The sequence below is a fragment of the Microcebus murinus genome, chromosome 6 (genome assembly GCF_040939455.1).
Source record: "Microcebus murinus isolate Inina chromosome 6, M.murinus_Inina_mat1.0, whole genome shotgun sequence".
In the NCBI taxonomy this organism is placed as follows: Eukaryota; Metazoa; Chordata; class Mammalia; order Primates; family Cheirogaleidae; genus Microcebus; species Microcebus murinus.
This window is the reverse complement of record NC_134109.1, coordinates 74,768,034-74,778,327: the sequence shown is the minus strand read 5'-3', so window position 1 is coordinate 74,778,327 and position 10,294 is coordinate 74,768,034. Positions and strand designations below refer to the sequence as shown.

Below are 10,294 nucleotides of genomic sequence, written 5' to 3'. Positions count from 1 at the left end.
CCAGGGGATCCTTTTTGAGATCTTCAGAAAAAGTGTAAGTTCTCAGCTTGAGGTGGCTTAACTGTGGTCCTGCTTCAAGTCAAAGGGATGGAAAAATGGCCTGAGAGTCCTTTCTAGTACTAATATCGTTGCACAGCCACACACCACTCAAGAAATGCCACGTTAAGTCAGTTCACTGGTTCCAGCCCATCATTCTTTTTCTGCCGGTGGCCCCAAGAGATGTTTGGGAGGATACAGTTGCACTCCAGTGTATCACCTAAAGGTGAAGGGTGCCCTCCAGCAGCCTTTCTCAAACCCTATTAACATCCTTCCCCCGCCTCTGATGTAATGCCATTGGTTATTATTTCATTGCAGTTGTTTAGAGGACAGCCTTATTCCCTTATAGGATATCAGAATCAAAGTCCTGAAGTTAGATGTTTTTAATATGACTTTGCTGGGCTCAATACTCAGGGTTAAACTTGGCTGTTGGCCTCTCTCTTTTATGTGAGATCTACTGAGTTACTGATTCTTTTGTGTGTGTGTGTGCTAAAATATTTGTAATACAAACTTTTCCATTTTTAAGTGTACAATTCTGTAGCATTAAGTACATTCACAATGTTGTGCGACCAACAAACACCATTATCTATTTCTAAAACTTTTTTTTTTAGCCTCCCAAACAGAAACTGTACTTAAGCAATCACTCCCATTCCTTCCTTACCTCAAGCCCCTGGTAACTCTAATCTGCTTGCTGTCTCTATGGATTTGCATATACTAGATGTTTTATGTAGGTGGAATCACACAGTATTTGTCCTTTTGTGTCTGGCTTATTTCACTTAGCAATATGTTGTGTGGTTACCCTGTGTTTAAGATCCCAGGCTCCTCTGTTCAGGTTGAATATAATGTTCCACCTCCCCATGTTCTTAGGAATCTCCTTATGATTTCATTTTTTTCTTGTTTTTTTTAATTGTCTCCCTGGGAAGAAGAAACGGATCCAAAATGATACAGCCTTGTTCAAATGTAATGCTTTAAAAACACAAAATGATAAAAGAAATAAATTCAACAACATGAAGATATATTTTTAAAAGGATATTTTCAATATTCTTAGAAACAACTATCATTCGGACGAACTATCAATGAAATATTTCTATATTTGTATTGAGGAAGTTGAGGTCTCGAGCTACTGATATAAACATTATTTCAAGGCTGCCAAGCCTGTGACTATCTAATAATGGTCTACAGTATTTAAACACAGCCCAGTCCTTCAATATATGAGAGAGAGAACATGTCCATGCATCTTCAATGCATGATTAATCTTTTTTGACATTTCTCTTCAGTGTTGAGGAAGATGGTTGATTTGCTTGTGGCTGCATTGACAATAACTTATCTCTTCCTCTTTCATTCCTGAAGGGAAATGTCATAACGAGAACTCACCATTAAATAAAACATGTACATTACATTTTTTTTTATTTCTGAAAAACAAAAGAGGCTGACCTCAGAGTCAGAATGAATTTATACTGAGCAAAGAAAAAATGAGACCTAAATATAGAATCTTGTTTATTTGTTTTAGCATTTGCTAGTCTTTTCTGTGGCAAGAAAACTACTCCAGAGTAAACAGCAACAAGAAAGTAGCTACTTCCCACTTAGGTAAAATTATCTACTTGGAAACATAGCAGCACTGTAACTGTATGATTTATAGTTTGGTTCATTTAATCATTTAATCATCCATCTAGTGGATAAATGTTACTGAGTATCTACTTTGTGCAAAGCACTGTGGTAGGCATTTTCAGCTCAGTCCATTACCGTAGCCGCTAGCCCCATGGGATTTTGTATAAATTCAATTAAATAAAAACAAATCAATTTCTGACTTGCGCTATGTTTCAAGTACTTCACAGTCACATATAGCTGGTGGCTACCATATTGGACAGCACAGATGGTGGACTATTTCCATCACTATAGAAAATTTGGGGGGGGTACCACTGATACAGAAGTATAAAAAAGTGTAAGAAAGAGTTCTTTCCTTAAAGGAACTTGCAATCTAGTTGAGCAGACTGCGTATTTATAAAGAAAAGGAGTATAATTCTTATTTTATCTTGCAACACATGATAGCAATAAAATAGTAGTAGCTTCCCTTTTGTGGGCATGTACTCTGTGCCAGGTACTGCTAAATTCTTTACATATGTGGCAGAACAAAAATAAAATATCAGGCCAGGCGCAGTGGCTCACGCCTGTAATCCTAGCACTCTGGGAGGCCGAGGCGGGCGGATTGCTTGAGGTCAGGAGTTCAAAACCAGCCTGAGCAAGAGCGAGACCCTGTCTCTACTATAAATAGAAAGAAATTAATTGGACAACTAATATATATAGAAAAAATTAGCCAGGCATGTTGGTGCATGCCTGTAGTCTCAGTTACTCGGGAGGCTGAGGCAGTAGGATTGCTGAGCCCAGGAGTTAGAGGTTGCTGTGAGCTAGGCTGACGCCACAGCACTCACTCTAGCCTGGGCAACAAAGTGAGACTCTGTCTCAAAAAAAACAAAAAACAAAAATAAAATATCAGAGTATGGTATTTTTGCTCTGCTTCTTGCCCTTTCCCCCTTTCTCACCCTCTGAGTGTGTGGGAAAGGGGATTGGCCTTTGCCAGACCTGACTGTATTGTTGTGCATATTTACAAGAATGGGTAGACTTAGAGACCTGGAGAGGGGAGAAAAGGTCAGGGTAGGAAGGTAAGATTCTCACCTTTCCTTATACACTGTTGGTGGGACTGCAAATTAGTACAACTTCTATGAAAAACTGTATGGCGATTCCTCAAAAAAATAAAATAAATATAGAAAATTCATCCCAGCAATCCCACTACTGGACATCTACCCAAAGGAAAAGAAGTCATTTCATTAAAATGACACCTGCACTCGAATGTTTATTGCAGCATAATTCACAGTTGCAAAGATTTTGAATCAATCTAAGTGCCCATCAATTCATGAGTGGATTAACAAAATGTGGTGTATATATATATATATATATATATATATATATATACATACATACCATGGAGTACCATTTAGCTATAAAAAGGATTGAATTAATGTATTTTGCAACAATTTGGATGGAATGAGAGACCATTATCCTGAGTGAAGTATTTCAGGAATGGAAAAACAAATATCACATGTACTCTCTAATAAATTGGAACTAATTGATGGGTACACATGGGCATGGAGAGAAGTAAAAATGATTGGAAATCAAGAAGGGGGAGGTGTAGAATCCTACCTATCAGTACAATGAACACTGTTTTGATGATGGGCACACCCCAACTTACGCATCATAAAAGCTATCCATGTAATAAAAACATGTGTACCCTTTTAATATTTTGAAATAACAAAGGAAGGCAAGATTCTTGCGTTCTAAGACTGGGAGAGGAGTTACTTGGAAAGCTTGAAACAAAAGGTTCTGAGTAGTTGTGAGGTGTAAGGGAAGTGTATGGGAAAAGACAGGGCATTGCAAACAGGGTTTGCTATGGACTATATATTCCTTCCAGGTATGGAAAAATGTAAGAAAAAAACTTGAGCTATTCTGATGTTAATATTTTTGTATTGGACTGTGTTCATTGATCATCCCACTACTCTGAAATAGAGCCATGTAAGGCATGCACAAAATAAGGTTATGTTAACATTATTCCCATTCATTTAACTACTTTTCTGCAAGGTAGGGCATTCTTTTTTATTTAACCCTTTGACCAACACCTCCCCATTTACCCCAACCCTAGCCATTGGCAACCACCATTCTACTCTCTGCTTCTATGTACTTGACTTGCACGCTACCATTCTTATTTTGCTAATGTACAGCTTGAAAGTCAGAGAAAGTAAATACCCGCCCATGGCTATACATCTAATAAGTATGAAAATCAGATTTGAATGTAGGTATATATGGCTGGTTATCATGGCTTCAGACTGGGACTGGAACTCTACCATTGGCTCTCCTGGGTTGCCAGCTTGCCCACTGCAGATCTTGGGACTTCTCAGCCTCCATAATGGCATGAGCCAATTTCTTATAATGAATCATATATCCTATTGGTTCTGTTTTTCTGGAGAACCCTAATTCATATGGCTTCTGTGGCCTAATCATGATCAAACAATGAATCAGAAAGTTCAACTCTTTCCATACTACTTCTTCCCGCAGCTTCTCAGGGTGTGAGTTCAAAGCAAGGAGTAGGCACTTCTGCCCCCTCAGATCTTTAGGTCACCTGAAGGGAAGCATATAAATCTGGATTAACAAGAAGATCTGGAGGCCAGTGATGGATCTTAGTGGCCTTACTATGGCCGAAGACTTAAAAGTCTCCCCACACTTCTAGGAGCTTGTCTTCTAAGAGCAACTTTATCCAAACAGCATGCATTTAGGTAACAGATAAAACAGGAAAGGGGGAAATAGAACATCTAAGAGAAGCAAGGAATGTTTGTGACCAGACTTGAGTTGAGAATGTTCTATTTGTGAGTCTACCTGGAATCACTCCGAAAATAATCTGCAAGTAGAATCCATCAGTCCCCAAATAACAAAATGTCCATGCTTCCGTTCAGTTCTTCAGCTAAACAGAGTAATTTGTTCATGTGAATTAGGCTCTTGGATTAGCCTTGCCCCAGTCAGAGTATGGATCAGCTACGGACTACTTTAATTGAGGTTTTTTTTTGCAGAATACCCTTTGCTACATGGAAGAGTTAGACCAAGGGTTCTCCACCTAGAGAGTTTAAGACAAAACAAGCAAACGAACTTGGAGCCAGGGCCCCACTGCAGATATTCAGATCTAATTCTTTCTAGAAACATAGCATGAATACATTTTTAACAATCTAGTGATTCTAAAATGCAGCCATGGTTGAGAAGCATTCATCTAGACTATTTCATAACATAGACTCAAGACATCCCTAGAATAACCCACAAATTCTGAGAATTACATTCCTGCAATTTTTCTCTTAGACATAGTTTTGCCAGTATAAGGCAGAGCCCACATCCTCCCACCTCCTACTCTCCCTGGTTTGTAGTGACTCAGGAGTGTCTCTTGGGGGGCTTTCTCTCCTCTCTTTCCCCTGTGTTCCTCTGGTCTACTCTGCTTATTCTAGGCCTTTGCTATTCACAGTGCAGTCTTCAGACAAGCCTCCATGGCATTACCTGGAAGCCATGCAGAATCCCAGGCCCATCTGAATGAGTCAGATTCTGCATTATAATAAAATTCCCAGATGATTTTTATGAACTTTAACATTTATAACTCACTGATTTATATCTCCTCTAAATGGATCCCACTGGGACAAAAGCCTTGACACCAGGACACTTAGTGCACAGAGGGGATGGTGTACTCTGCTCCTTCTTTCATCTGCAAGCAAATAGGGTCATTAGTTCCCTATCATAAAGCTCACTCTACCATGTTAGTTGCTAAGTAAAATTATAAATGATGTGTTCTCAGAGTCTTTATGTGTGTGTGTGTGTGTATAATGGAAAGAAAGAGAGAGAGAGAGAGAGCACAAGTGGGAGAGAGAGAGAGAGAGAAGCCAGTTGTCTCTGCAGTTGGCCAGACAACTGGTAGGTGGGAAGGGATGGGCGTGGGGAAGGGAAGGAGATACATTGGAATGCCAGAGCTAAGCACTCAGTTATGTACTCAATGCACAACAGCTGAATGTATGAGCTATTCACATGCCATTCACATTTCTTGAGTCTCTTATTTTCTACTTGATTTGGCTTTGGTCTTCCATAGTTCACATTGGTTGGAATCTCTTTCCTTTGTGGCTTAGTGTCTCAAGGGCAGGTACTAGCAGCTGGGGATGAGCAATGCCTTGGGTATTTGACTATTTCAAAAGGACATGTCAAGGGACTGATTGATCCAAAATAAATCTCTTGAGCTCATGCTGCATTTCATCTCATCAGCAGTTGAGAAAGGAATCTCTTGGCACTGAGAGTAGAAGCCCAGAGAAGCTTAAGTGAAAATGAGGTTCTTGTCCTCTCATACTCTCTCACTTTGGTCACCACGATTTAGTGAGGCCTGTGTCCCAGGTTCCAATAAGGCCAGCATAACAGTATTTAGCATTGAGATGAAGAATATTGATTTTGGAGTCAGATAAGTTTTGCTTGAATCCCACTTTGCCACATTTAAGCTTCGACTTTGGATGTGTTTCTTCTTGAACTTAAACATCAGTGTTCAATTATGTAGAATAAAAATAGTGAGAGAACCTGTCTTACATAGATCTTAGAAGTGCTTCATAAATAGTGTTATTATGATCATTATTATTATTATCATAGTATGCATTATGCACATTAGCAGCCACTGTTGATCTAGCATGAGTCTGGGATTCCCTTATGAACTGCAATTTAATCTCACCTAAGTATATATAGCGTTCTGTGTGTGCTGCTTTGAGGCACTGTAAGTATGAAGAGCACAGGCATGCTCCTCTTAAAAATAGCAATTATGTTCACTTATATACAGGTGTCTAGACTCTTGAGGAAATTTTATGAAGAAAAATGTGCAACTGGAGCAGTATTGAGTGATTCTTAGGAATCCAAGAATGTACAGCAACAAAATTCAAGTCCTAATGCAAAAGGATTTAGCACCGTGTATATATTTGTGTAAAGAAAGCTGCTAGCAAGGTTGAGTCATTGTGATCATTTTTGAGACATGCTCTAGTTCCAACCATGTGCTAGACAGCATTTACTGTCTCCAGCCTGCTCAGTTTCCCTGTGACAGTTCCAACTCAGCCCTTACTGGAATGCCAGAGCTTGAAGGCAAAGAGTTTGAATCCCCTGATGCCAGGTTATTCTTGGCAATAACCTACCTTGGCCCAGATGGAGTCATGAGGCTCTGTCCTCTTTATTCAGGGCTGGAACCAGGAGAGATCTCTTTCTGTGTGGAGTAATGTAGGCATGGAAATCTCACCTGGGTACACCCAGGGGTTGTTCTGTGGATAATTAAGACACAGGATGGGATCACTGTGATTTTGAAATTATTTTTTTAAATAATAGAATCCTTTTATCAAACAATGATGTACCTCACTACATAAAACAGATAATTAACTGTCTTTTGTTTTGGTTGATAAGTCCATGCGTCTTTAAAGGGCTTTTGGAGCCTCTGTTTTCTCAGGTATTCACTGCCATGAGAACTCACTCACACACACATACAGTGGCCTCTGTTGCTTGCCACGAAGGAATCCCAAGGCTCCTTTGAACACTGTTTAAAATTCACTGCACTAAATGTTTTTTCTAAGGTGTAGTCAGCTGCTGTTTTCCACGATACAAATGACCAACTATGGCTTTGGGTAGATAAGAAGGGGTTCCAAATCTTGGAAAGAGGATGAGATAGAGTCTGTAAGAAAAGCCAAGGCCCAAAGACAGAGAGCCTGGGGTTGAAGCAGAGAAAAATCCACGGGCCAAGTGAAGGGCTGAGTACAGTGGTGGAGATGAGCACTTTGTTAAGAGTAGACAAGGCAGCAGGGGATTGTTTCTGAGTCCTCAGTCATAAAACAAATGCCATTAACCCACCTGAGGCATGACTGTCATCTGTCATGGTCTGGACTGTTACTGTACCCTTAATGTACCAAATATGCTTCCACATCCAGCTTGGCAAGACACTCATCTTGTGTGGTTCATTTCCAGTGAAGGCCCAGGAAGGAGGCCTGGGAGTTGGGCAGAGGGCAGAGGCCAGCAGGATGAGCCCAAGTCTCCGTCCACAAGAGTCCAGCTGGAACCCAAAAGCTCTGTCAGTAATTTTCACTACATCTCTAAAGTGTGTGATAGGGAGCATTTTGCAAGCTTTTAGTACTTACTTCCTACCCTGAGATCTGTAAGTCTGACATTTGGTCAATTAAAGATCTTCATTAACACATCTTTAGAAAGTCTGAGTCTTAGAGAAATGGGTGGTCTAAATAGAAATGGGGGAAAATATTAAGTAGAAATGGGGTTAGGCAGATATGCTGGAAGGATTAGGAAATTTAGGGGGAAATAATCCCAACCACTTTTAAAACCAAGCCAAGAATATCCACAAAAATGGAGACAACCCTTTACCCCTCTAAACATTGTCTAATGTCCCTCTTGGATAGATATTTAAAGCTTTAGTATACATACATCAAAACGTCACATTGTACACCATAAATAGGCACGGTTTTTATGTGTCAATTATACCTTAAGAAAGCTGGGGGCGGGAGGACGTACCCTAAAAAAAAAAAAAAAACCAGACAAAGAAAGAAAGAAGAAGGTCTAGATTTGTGAATTTTTCTTTCACAGTCTCGACTATAACCCGCAACATGTTTTTCCTCCATGATCCAAAATATGCTTCTCTGTGCCTGGGAGGGACTGATACTTTCAAAGGAGTTGCAGGCCATCCAGTCTGATTGTAAAAAGCAATTTCAAAATCAGGCTTTCTTAACACGAAGTACCCAACTGCTATGTTTCCTTCTTTTTTCTCTCCTCCCTGGCATATCTGGACGGCGCAATCTCTGAATGAATCCCGGGGCTGCTGCTCTGTCCCAGTCCAGCGTGTGCTGAGATCAGATGGTCAAAAGGTTGCGGAGCCGGGAGCGGCCAGGACATCATCTCCACAGGGGCCAGAAGTGCTGCTTCTCGCCCAGAATCCTGGCCTTCTGGCCGCTGAAACTCCCAGGGAAGGGACCATATTTGGGGACAGTAGCAGTCGTGAGCTGATGTCCTTTCCTAATTCAGAGGCTGGGTGGGAGGGTGGGGGATATTTACACCCAGCCCCCAATTGCATCGTGGAGTCTGCCTGGGGGGACAGGCTCACCTGGTGGATTTGGGACAAAAATCCACTGCGATTCAGGTGGAAGCGGAGTGGCAGGGAGGCTGCAGGGCGGAGGGAGAGGTGCGGGGTGGGTCGGGTTTGTAAGGGAAGTGGGCTAATTGAGGTGGCAGTCCCAGATTCTAAACATAGCTAAAGCAAGAAACTGGGTTTCTCAGAAGGGCCCACCGAAGACATTCCATCTGCTCCTGGCAAGTCAAGTCTAGTTCTGACGCCCGCCCGTAAGGCGGCGTCAACAGGGACGCGCCCGCCCCGCCCGGCCCCTTCTCCTCCTCCTCCTCCTCCTCCTCCTCCTCGGGCAGCCAAGTGCAGCCGTGGGCGCCAGCGGGCCGTGCGTGTGGGCGCCCGCCCCGGGCGAGCTGCCGCCGCCAAGTGCAGGCACCGGGCATCTGCTCCTGCCGCCTGCCCGAAATAGAACGTCTCATTGTGATGGATTAATCCCTTGGCTCCCATCCTGCCCGGGTCACCAGCTCAGCCCGCTCCGCGTGCGGAGGGGAGGGAGGGGGACGAGGGACACTTAGCTCACTCAGCACAGTCCCTCCTCTCTCCCGCAGAAGTGCCCTCTGCACTTGCTCGGCCCTTGTGGAGAAACCGAGATGGGACTGGCAGGTGGGCAGGGGCCTCCGGCAAGGGGGGTCGTTTGCCTCCTTTTAAGTGGTTCATGGACTCTTGGGGGCAGAGAACCAAATGAAGGGAGATCTTTCCTCTCTCTGGTCTTTCTGAACGTTTACTTTCTGCCTCTCACTTAACCTCTCTGTCTTTGTTTCCTCATCTGTGAAATGGGGATACTAATTTTACTTCATAGGACCATTATTAGAATTAAGTGCGTGAATGCACATAAAGTGCTTGAGACTTCACAGAAGGACACATATTGTATGATTCCACTCATGTGAGGTACCTAGAATTAATTGCCAAATTCACAGAAAGTAGAATAGTGGCTACCAGGGACTGAGGGGAGTTACTATTTAATGGGTACAGATTTTCAGTTTGGGAAAATGAAAAAGTTTTCAGGATGGATGGTGGTGATGGCTGCACAACAATGGGAACGTACTACTTAATGCCTCTGAACCTAAAAATGGTTAAGGTGTTACATTTTATTTTACCACAAAGAGACACACACACACACATAAAGTATGCCAGGTATATAATAGGTGCTATGTAAATGTTGGCTATTATTTATTATTATTATTCTTTTATTATATGTATTATGTCCCAATTCATTTTGTAAATATTTGTGTACATATATTTCCTCCCCCACACACACAAAAAGCCTCTTGTTCATATATAATCATTCTTATCACCTTTGCTTGGCATGACACTTTGCTCATAGGCTCTCCAATTCACTCTCACAAAATGAATGAATGAATGTGTTGGACCAGAAAACACAATATTCCAAAGTAAATTCTATTTCCCTTAACCTGGAGACAGTGTTCTCCACCAGTGGATAATCCTGAAGAAAAGTCCAGACAAGAAACTTTTAGAAAGGCTACAACAGAGTGATGACTTACTGGTTCTATAAGTTTCTTCTTGGTGGGTTGGTTCTGA

At 41.8% G+C, this 10,294-nt stretch overlaps 1 long non-coding RNA gene across 1 annotated transcript; it reads right to left on the bottom strand.

Moving 5' to 3' along the window:
- Positions 1-4,119: 4,119 nt before the first annotated feature.
- LOC105872389 (uncharacterized) lies at positions 4,120-9,027 on the bottom strand. Its single transcript, XR_012919642.1, has 3 exons — positions 8,735-9,027; positions 6,777-6,899; positions 4,120-4,207 (listed from the first exon to the last, which is right to left on the bottom strand). It is a non-coding gene; the product is annotated as an uncharacterized LOC105872389 (long non-coding RNA).
- Positions 9,028-10,294: the final 1,267 nt, after the last annotated feature.